This window comes from Fulmarus glacialis, unplaced genomic scaffold (genome assembly GCF_000690835.1).
Source record: "Fulmarus glacialis isolate BGI_N327 unplaced genomic scaffold, ASM69083v1 scaffold11771, whole genome shotgun sequence".
Classification (NCBI taxonomy): domain Eukaryota; kingdom Metazoa; phylum Chordata; class Aves; order Procellariiformes; family Procellariidae; genus Fulmarus; species Fulmarus glacialis.
Window position 1 is genome coordinate 6,193 of NW_009193432.1, and position 10,389 is coordinate 16,581.

Consider the following 10,389-nt stretch of genomic DNA (forward strand, 5'->3'; position numbering starts at 1 on the left):
CGGCTCCGAAGGAAACGTGTCGTTCCCAGTGAGCATCGCCCAGGTCAGGCACCCTTGTGCTGGGGGCTCAGCAAGGAGCTAGGAGCTCGGGGCTTGGGTAGGCAAAAAGGGGTGCAGGAGGGGGGCAGGACCCCAAATGAGGTCCCACACTTGGGGACAAGGGGGTAGAGCAGCGTGTCTTGCATTCACCCCCTTCCCTAGGCACTGGGCTGGCCTCGAAGCTTGGAGGAATTTGCTTTTCCCCAGCAAACACAAGCTCCTGGGGGAAGTTCATGGGTATCCTCAGCCTCGTCAGCCTCTCCAACACCACGAGGAGCCTCGGTTCCCAGAGCCTGGCTTGGGGAGAACCAAACTGTGACCGATGCTGGGAGACGGGCAGGGGAGACGCAGAGCTCTCGGCAGACCCGGGCCACCAAAGCCCCGTCGGAGATGGGCAGCATTCCTCGGTGGCATCCCTGGTTTCACAGGATGAGATATTAAAGCAGAAAGCGATTAATGCTCTGCAAGGGAGCAGAGAGCCGGAGCCAGGCTCCAGCCCTGGTGTGGGACGTGACCCGAAATGGCTCCGCTTTCCCCTTGAAGGGCTGCCCCGGCTCCAAGCCTGGCTGTCCCCATCCCAGCACGGGCTCGGGGCACCGGCAGAGCGAGGATGTCGCATCTCTCCACAGTGGTGGATTTTGAGGGCAGCAAAATGTTTGTTCTGTCAACACGTGCCTAATCCCCAACCAAAAGCTGATGAAAAAAGCCATGGGGGAGGAAGGATGGGAATAAGCTGCCCTTTGAAACAAAGCCCTGGCAGTGACAGCCGCAGCCCCGAAGCAGGGGGTGGCATCTCTGGGGTGCACGGCGCTGGTGCAGCTGGGGAGACGAGGGGAATGGGTTCCCCCCACCGGCACCCCGATCCCTGCAAGCACCCTGCAACGGGGCTGGGAAGGGGAACGGCTCTCCAGCTCCAGCCTGGCCCTGCCACAAATCAATGCTCCTTCTTAAACCCGAGCAGGACCCCCCAGCACCACGTAGGAGGTGCAAGTAACACATCCTGGCTCCGAAGCGATTGCCTGGCGTCAGCAGCAGGTCAAGGCTTCTCTCTCCCTTTAAGCAAACCAAAGCCAGCAAGTGTAGACAACGCACCGCAGCGCCCATGCAGCAAACCTCCCCTCCGCACAGCCTGCCACATCCCTGTCCCACGTCCCCACGGACCTGGCACTCGGCTGTGACACCGTGAGCCCGTCACAAACAGGCTCACCTGAGGATTGGCATTTTCAGATGACCCATAAAACATTTCTCCTGGTGGAATGAAACAAAACTTTGTCATGGCAAGGCTCATTTCCAGGTTGGCTGGGGCTGGAGGCTGAGCAAGCAGCGCTTCCCCTTGTTGCCCACCCCAGGGCGGCTCCTCCAGCCCAGCTTGGCCACTGACCCTGGCCAGCACCGGCCACAAGATCCAGCCCCCGCAGGGACCCACTCCCAGCACTTGACGGCATCAGCCCTGCACCCTTCACCCGCAAAAAAAAAAAGTACATTTAGCAGTTTCCATTTGTTTGCTCTTTAAATAATTATTTCCTTATCGCTATTTATTTAGATCCCTTTAAAATTCGGACAAACCTGCTTCTCAGGCACCGTCACCCGCTTCCTCCCACCCTGCTGCCTGCGCTGCCCGTGGGCAGGGCAGAGCGGCCAGGCTGCACGGCCGCAGCTCGGCTGCTCCCGGGAGGAGGGTCCCCTGCTCGGGGAGGTACGTGCGGAGCATCGAGCCCCTGCTTACCCCCTCCTTCCCGAGATGGACAAACCGGGATGCTCCAAAGCTGTGGTTTGGGGAGCTCGTCCTCCCCTCCCCATCCCACCACGGACCACGGCAGCAGACACGGGTGCTTCGGGGCTGCTGCTAAGTCCTGCCAAGCTCGGGGTTGCAGGAGGGGGACGCCAGTGAGGGGGTCAGGAAAGAAGATGACATTACACATTCGCTGCCCACCACGGAGAGGTCTCAGAGCCGCTGCACGAGGCCTTTGCCAGGGACCGGAGGGAGCGAGGATGAGCCCGGTGCCAACCAAGCCACCCTCCTCCGCTCCACAAAAAAAAGGGGGTGGGTGAAGCGATGGGTGCTCCTCCGTGCAAAGTCCAGCCAAGCACCGCTCTCGGCTATTAACAGCGCCAATTAGAGCAGCACCCAGAGCTGCTGGGGGCAAAGGGGGGTTCAAGTGTCCCACAAGCACGGATGGGGCTGTCCCTGCAGCCTCGCTGGGGACAGAGACCCTCTCTGCTGTCGAACTCGGGGGTGTCGGTCTGCAGGCATCTCTCACTGTCACCTACTAGAGGGGTTCAGCATCCCGCGGGGCTCGGTTGGGCTGCAAGGGGCTCGTCCCCGGGGTCCCCTCCCGGGGTCCCATCCAGCACCACTCTGGGGTTTTGGGCTTCGCTACCGCAGGTTGACGTCACAGCCCAGCCTGCAGCTGTCAGAATTAATTGAGGAAACCCAGCCATGGTAAACAACGAGGAGGGAAAACGGGGCAGATTAGATAACGAGGAATGTGAGGTTCTTACTGTATTTTCCCCCCGGATGGCAAGCCTTGCCCGCTCGCTTGGGCACAGACCCTGCCAAGCCTGGGCTGCTCCTCTCACCAGTAGCACAGGGAGCTCGGCCCCAGGAGAGGCTGAACCCCCCTTCTGCGGGACAGCTTTCCTAAAAAAGGGTCTGGCTTAGCCCAGACCCGAGGTTTGGGTGTCCCCTCCCTCCTGCAGGGCCATGCATCGCGAGAGCAGAGCACGGTGCCCCACTCCCCATCACTGCCGGAGGGGACACGGGGGTAGGTGGCAGTGACCGCTATGAGGGGGGGATGGGGGGACAGGACCTGCTGCTTTGTCCTGGTGGAGAGGCAGGGGCGGTTCCTGGCCAGCAGAATTACTGTCCCCACTGCACCGTAACAGGCACAGGGTCCCAACAAAGGGGAAACTCTCACCCCTTCCCAGCGGGCTGCATCCGAGCCTCCCCATCAGAGCAACGTTTGGCTCCAGGTTGTGTTACCCAGACCCCCTTTGGTCCCCAGCAGCACATCACCCTCTGAACTTGGACACAACAGGAACCCACTGGCGTTCAGACGCTTTCCTCATCCCCACTGACAGGGCATCTCTGCCTTTAAGGCATCTCAGCCCTGTGGAGGTCCTGCCCAGCACATGCTTCTGCCTGGTGACCAGTGTGGACCACACACCCCATGCACCCAGAAACGTGCAACCCTCTCCCCAGCCCAGCACCGTGCTCGGTGCAGGACGGCAGCCGCTCCGGAGATGCGTGGGGACACGGCTCGGCCACCATCACCAGCAGGTCCCAAAGCCTGGAAAAACCACATCCAGCAGCTCTGGAGGGTTTTGCAGATGAGGAACAACCTCAGCTCCCTCTGCTGGCACCTGCTTCAGGCCAGGCCCTTCCTTGGCAAACCCTGGTTATAACTAACATCTCCAAGCACCGTCCCGCAGCTCTCCCTGCCCACAGGACACGGTGCCACCCACCCAGCCCAAAGCCGGGGAGATGCTCCCCAGCTCCTGCCACGTGCTGCGACCAAGCAGAAGCAGCCTGGTAAGCAGAAGGACACACAGCCCATCTGTCCCACCTGCTCAGGGTATTTATTCCTGTCTTGCAGATTTGGAAACTGCTTGGTGAGGGTCAACTGAGGCAGCAGCAGAGCCGGGGACAGCAGGGATGAGCTGCAGCCCCACTACATGCCCGTGCGGAGCTGGGGAGCAGAGACAAGACACCCACGAGCTTTCTTTCTGGTATTAAATGGGTCCTGTGGGACAGTGGATGGTCTCACAGGTGGAGAGCTGGATGAGGACTCAGGACCTCCTGCCTCAGCCTCTCTCACCTATAAAACACAGCAAGGGAACAGACCTGGGTACGAAGCAGCCCAACCTCCCGGTCAGGTGTCTTTCACCAGCTGCGGGGTGAAGCATCCCCGGCCGTCACCACCCCACCGGCAACGCGCGTCACTGCCTGCGCTTTAGCGGGGCGGATGGGAAAGTGCGCGGGCACGATGCTCAGCCCCGACCCACCCTGCTCCACCCGTGGCGGCTGCGCTCCGGAGTAGCAGCTGGGAAGCAGGAGCCTTGTTTTTAAGTCAATAAAGGGAGATTGCTATGGAGACACTGCGGCCACCAGCGCGAGTGGCTCTGCAAGATATTCTATATGGTCTTCCCCACCCACGCACCTGCTCGCCTCTCGGCCATCCAAATTTGGGGTTTGCTTGGAGTTTATGGACACTTTAACAGTGTTTTCAACAGCTGCCTGCAAGAGATCGGTGGCTCTGGAGAGTTTTACAGTGCCTCAGGAGGTGCATCAGCATCACTCAGCTCATTCCTGCAGGCACGCAGCTCTCCCGGGACAGCATGCACGCCTTAACCGGCACTTGAAGCAAGTTAGCACAGGGCTGAGCCTTGCCAGAAGTGGGAAAGCTCTTGAGAAGGTTTTTATCCTCGTTTGTAGAGATCCTTAATGAAGTCCCACGAACAGCCGATCTAGCACAGCCCCAGAGATGATGAGTTGGCACTTGACTGCTGGAAAAAACACACCACTGGGTGAAGGAGAATAATTACGTCCTATCTCCAGCCTCAGGCTTGTTCAAACACCCTCAGCTTGAATGGTAGCACACCTCAGCTGGGAGAAGAGCCCAAGCAGCCCATGGGAGGCTCTGGGGAGCTGGTTATACAACTGGTTTTATGCAGAAGGTGTTCAAACACACAGCCCTGACCAACAGGAGCCGGGACTGCGGCCTCTGGGAAACTCGTGAAGTGTAAAGGCCAAGCAGTGAGCTTTTCCTCTCTCTGGAGGATACCCCGTCCAGGTCAACCCCTCCACCCAGGTCCCAGCATCATCCTTTTCCCAACACCGTCACCACAGCAGAAGATGGAGCTGTGATTTCTATGGTGTCACCGACACGCAGCACAGCCGAGCTGCCTCACAGGATGCTACGCCTGTTACTCCATTCATAAATAGGTGAAAAATGCACTTTTTTTTTCCCTTTAAGTTATTGTGAAGGTATCACTTCTGCAGGGAAGGCAGAATCAAAATAAGGAAATACTACAAGTGAGACAGCTCTTAAGCCAGCCCTGCTCCACGCTGCTCTGCAGAGCTGAGCCCACAGCGTTCCATGGGGCAAACAAGGCTGGTCCTTACCTGTGCGTGCCATCTGCTTCCTCGCTTGGTTTCCCCTGCGTGCTTTTACTACTCAGCTGTTTTATGAATGGGGTAGGAAACGTTTGAGATTAGATTTCCTTAAATAATTTCTGTTTAACTGGGTATTTCCCAACTAACACATAGGCGGAGCACGCGAACGACAGATTACAGCTTATAGAAAGCTTCCAGAGAAAGCCTAATGCTAAGAGTTATTCCTGACCCCATGTATGTACACGCAGATCCCATACTCCTTCCCCCCAGACTCCCTCACAGCATCCCCTTCGCCAGCATGGCCTGGTTTCCCACTTGGCCTGTTGATACTTCCCTCTCCATCCCCAAAGGATTTGCAGAGAAGCAAGAGCAGAGGGAAGAAAAGGTGAAGCAACCACAAATCCCTCCCTTAGCATCTTGCTGCGCACTGCAGGCTGCATGCCACACGATTAGGACATAGATAGGAGGGGAAAAAGAAAAAAAATAAATCACAAAAACCTGCTCTTTTCTTCTCTGCTGCAGTTACAGCTGCGGCTCCTGGAAGGCAGGGTGCTGCTGGAGCCCTCGAGCCCACGCCTGCAGGTACGAGGACGCGCAGTGATGCTGCGGAGGTTCTGGAGCACATCCTGCACTCTGCAGTCAGCCGGGCAAGCACCCCAGGCACTGGCAAAGAGGAGCAGGCAGCGAGGCCCAGGGGACGGTGCTGCTCGGTCCTGGGCACTACCCAGCGCGCTGAGCATGCCTTCCTCACTGTAATTCATCACATACAACCCATACAGCGGAGAACATCCTCTACCTACTGCAGCATTGCTTCAGGGACCAAAAAAAGCTGCTTAAAAACAGAATTACTTTTAAAACTGAATGGACAACGATCTGGTTCCCCTAAAAAAAAAAAAGCAAGCAGAAAAAGCAAACCCAAGTAGTTCATAGGTGACTGCAGCAGCCATTTGACTTGGCCTCCTGCCTTGCCACCCCGCACCACACCCAGCCTCTGTGCAGGGATCACGGTGGTAGGATGACCTCCATTATAGCAATCCCTCAAGTTATTTGCCTGCTCAGGAGATAGTATTAGAAGGTGTGATGGTATTGTCCTGTACTGGCAAACTTTGACAGGTTGCAACCCTAAAGATAAACAGATTCTTTCAAGCAAAAAAAAAAAAATAGTAAATGAAAAGTTGGGCAGAGAGAAGGGGAGGCAATCCTAACCTACCCAAACAGATCAGTCTTAAAGACACCCGGGAGCACCAAGAGCTCAAGGGTGCGTTCTTTTCAAGGGACAAAATAAATACCCATAGGCACTGGTAGCAGGATGTCTGTTCCCAGTAAGGCTTTCAGTCAAGCTTAAACAGCACATGAAAGCTCCAGGCATTTATTCAAATGTTAAAAAGCAAACCCAGTGCACACATATTGAGGCTTCTTGCAAGGATTAATAACAAAGTCACATGTAAGCAAGAGAACGGCTTCAGCTAAGCTGCTCCACAATATAGTTTATATAGGCAAATGTTTGGGCTGGGTGCCCTGAGTGGTAAAGCCTCGCTTGGGAAATAGGATCAGCCTGAGATGACCATGCAAGTGCCCGCCAAAGCAGCGACCTTCACATGCCCCCGTTCTGATATACAAGAACTCTAGATATTCCCTTAGTGATAGTAAGAAAAGAAAAAACACCAAACTTCCTTCATTCAAAATTCCTCTCCTGCCTCGCCAAGAGACTCATGGAACAGAAGGTCTGATCTGTTGCTGTTTGAAGTCTGCAGCATCACCGCACGCTGCACCAAGGCTCCGAGTAAAGTGCCGGGATGTAAATAAGCCACGCAAGGAGCGTTTAAGGACCCGGCTGTGGCTGCAGCATTGCTTTGTGCTGGTGACCCCTAATGAAGATCACTAAAACCAGATTCCTGCTCCTCCTCACGTCTGCTCCAGGACCTCTCAGTGCTGCCTCCCCTCCTGCTTCAGTCCCGATTACAGCTGGAAGGCGCCGGCAGCACGGTGCTGAGCCGGTGCTTACCTCCATCCCCCAGCCGGGGCACCGGCACGGTGCTGAGCCCCAGCCATCCCCTCACACGCACCAGCTGAGGACTGGTGCAGGCAGGAGCCACAGCATTATTGTGGAGAAGTTACCTGACCTTACAACCAGGGACATCCACTGCCAACATCGGTGAACAGGTATAACCACATGGCAGTAAGTCTGTACCAGCACTGTGCAGCCCCCGTGTGAATCTGCCTCCAGCAACGGGTGCTGCAGTGAGCCCCCTCCCTTCTTCACTCTCCTGCCCCATCGCCTTTCACACGCACAAAAAAATCTGCATGGGCCTCTCAGCCATCCTTGTACCCATCTGCCTGGACTGCAAAGGTTGTTTGATAAACTCAATATGCACTGAATTTGTTGGGTTTTGTTTGTTTTTTAAGCGATTTGGGGTGAAGACAGGGCTAGAACTGGGTTTAAGGACACTGCGCCTTAGTGTCTGTAAACACCCTGGAGATAGAAGCAAGCTGGGTACATTTAACTACAAGATGACAGATTCCGAAGTTTTTGCAGCTTCAATAAAACTCTCAACAGCTACAGAACATTTTTTTTTCTGTGTTAATTTAATCATACAAATATTCATTTATACATTACGGAAAAAGCTTCCTTTATTTTTACCCCCAATGTGCTCAGACTCAATGAGGCAACACACCATCCTGTTCTACACATGCACTCCCCCCAGAGAGAATAGACAGGCTGCAGAACCACCCACGCACTCACACACAAAAAAAATTAAACACACAACAGAAACCCAGACGTGGGACAGCGTGCATTTCCTAACCCTGCAGACTCCAGCTGCTCTCATGCCCACATGCTCTCTGACCAGACAGCTTTGCCCCTCGGTGGGGGGAGCCGCATCTTCCAAACCTCGGAGGGGTCTGAATCCAACGCTCCTGAGATGTGAGCAGCAGATTACAGCTTCCCTCACCCCCTCAATGGGGCATTGCCAGTTTTGGGGTAGCCCTTGGAATATCACGCTCCAGTTTGCCTAGGCTGAGAGAGGGTGCCTGGGCTGCCGTTGCTCAACTCGTATTAGCGACACGACACATCCTTACTGGCTCTTGTTGACACAAGGATCCATTTAGAGATGTTCTGCATTATCTTTTTTCTTTTGGGGAAGGAAGATGTCTCTTCCCCTCCTTCTCAGGACTCCAAGACAGATGGGCATTAATCAGACTGGAGCAGGGTGCAGCCTGTCGCTGCACCCTCCCGTACCAGTGGGTACCAGCCCCATCCCTCCCCCAGTCAGGAACACCAGCCTCACTGGGTAACAGCCTCTTTACCGGTTCACCAGTCTCGACCCAGTAAGGATGTCCTCCCATTTCTAACAGGCCTGAGTTCTACATGCCTAACTCACCTGGATCGGGTTATCCGAGCCACCGCACGTGTTTCAGGCTCACCAAAATACTTGGCATTCAGCACTTTTGAAAAACCAGGCCATTTGTTTCATGTATCTGATGTTAAAACTCCGCGAGTTTGAATGCATCAGCCCTACAGAAACCAATACAATCACAGTGCCCTGAAGTCACCTGGAAAGAGCTTTGCTGAATACATCTCAAATCCCCCTATTTAAACCTGGAAACCTGACAGCAAGAGCAATTTGAGGGCTGGCCGCACCACTAAGCTCCAAGGAACCAGAGGAGGTAAAACCACCTTTGGCCTCAGTGAAACAGTTTTTACCCAAGAAAAAACCCAGAGGTAGAGCAACCACTAATTTAAACCTTCTTCCACTGTCACAGCCAGGGTTACCTCCCCAACCCTCAAAGCATCCAGAGCTCTGTGTGATCGTTTGCAGAGAGATCGTTCCCACAGACAAGAGCGCTCGCACTCAGCTACCTGGGGAAGAGCAGTGATCCGAGCAGCAAGAGGTTGCAGATTTCAGCAGCAACTCGGATCTGGCCCTGCCTTTCTTCACACCCTGGAGTAAGTGACCCTTGTCACAAGGACACCACGGACTGAAAACATTCAAGAGGAGACAGAATTCAAGTCCGTGCAGATCAAGTATGCCTTCTGAGTGGGAAAGCACATGACTACTTGGGGTGCATGCAAGTTGTTTTTTTTTTTTTTCTCAAGAAAAGAAAAAATTCAGTCTTAGGAGGAGCACGGAAATACAAAGGCGCCAGCCATTAGAGCACATGTGGCTGGGAGCAGAAGAAAGCCAGCGTGGGAGTATCCGAGATCAAGGGTCTCCCAGATGCCTCAGCTGACACAAGGCAAAGGTTGCAGAACCAGCTATAACATACAGACTCAGATCTTAATTTTTTCCCCCCTTCCACTACACAGTTGATAAAAGGAGCTAATAAAGATAAGGGATCACCTTGTCACTTGGACAAACAGCAGTCTCCAGTGTTTTAGATGCCTTCAGAAGGGAAGCAGCAGTATTGCAAGAGGTGTGATGGTCTGGTATGTGTTCATGCCTTCAGAGCGGGTCACACAAGCCACCTGCTCTGAAAGGAGGGAGCGAAGAAAGAATCCACTTGCCCACAGCACACTACAGTGATGCCAGTCACTCCCTGGACTGAATGCTAAGAGGAGACAACTAATCCAAGGCAAAACGATTAGACAAAGCACAAGAACCAGACACTACAGCTGCACTGAGCAGCACAGCTCCACCTTCCACGGGTTCACTCTGGATCTTAACACTCACCCAGCTCTAGCAAGCTGCCGAGACAGACCCAGGTGCTCACCAAACTGCAAGTGCAAATGGCTAGCAGTCCAAATCCTGCAGTGCCTCTCTCACGCAGATAATTTCATACATTATACTTGTTTCTCCCAGCAAACAGATTTTTGAAGGGAGACTCCACATAACAGTGACCTTTAACAACCGAACCTCTGAAATACAAACAAAATCGCCCAATTCTTCCTCTGTTGGACACAAGGAACTTCCACTGTCCTCCTCAAGATCCATCTGTATGCACTAAGATAAGAGAGTCCTTGGTAGCTGCAATGAAAATGAATCCCCCATTCAAAACCAACTAAGAAAACACAACTAGTCAAGAGCAATCAGTGTAAAGCCACACACCATGCAGCAAACCTGTGCTCTGCTCCAACACGGAGAACAAGGGTCTTCACTGGAAAGATCTGAAAGAAGGTAGTGCGACTTTGCATATTACTGCATCTTTGGCAGATTGCTGTTCCAGCCTTGTTCACATTTCTGAATAAGGCTGTGTCCCCTCACCTCACGCCTCTTCAGCAGGCTCTGGGGGGACAC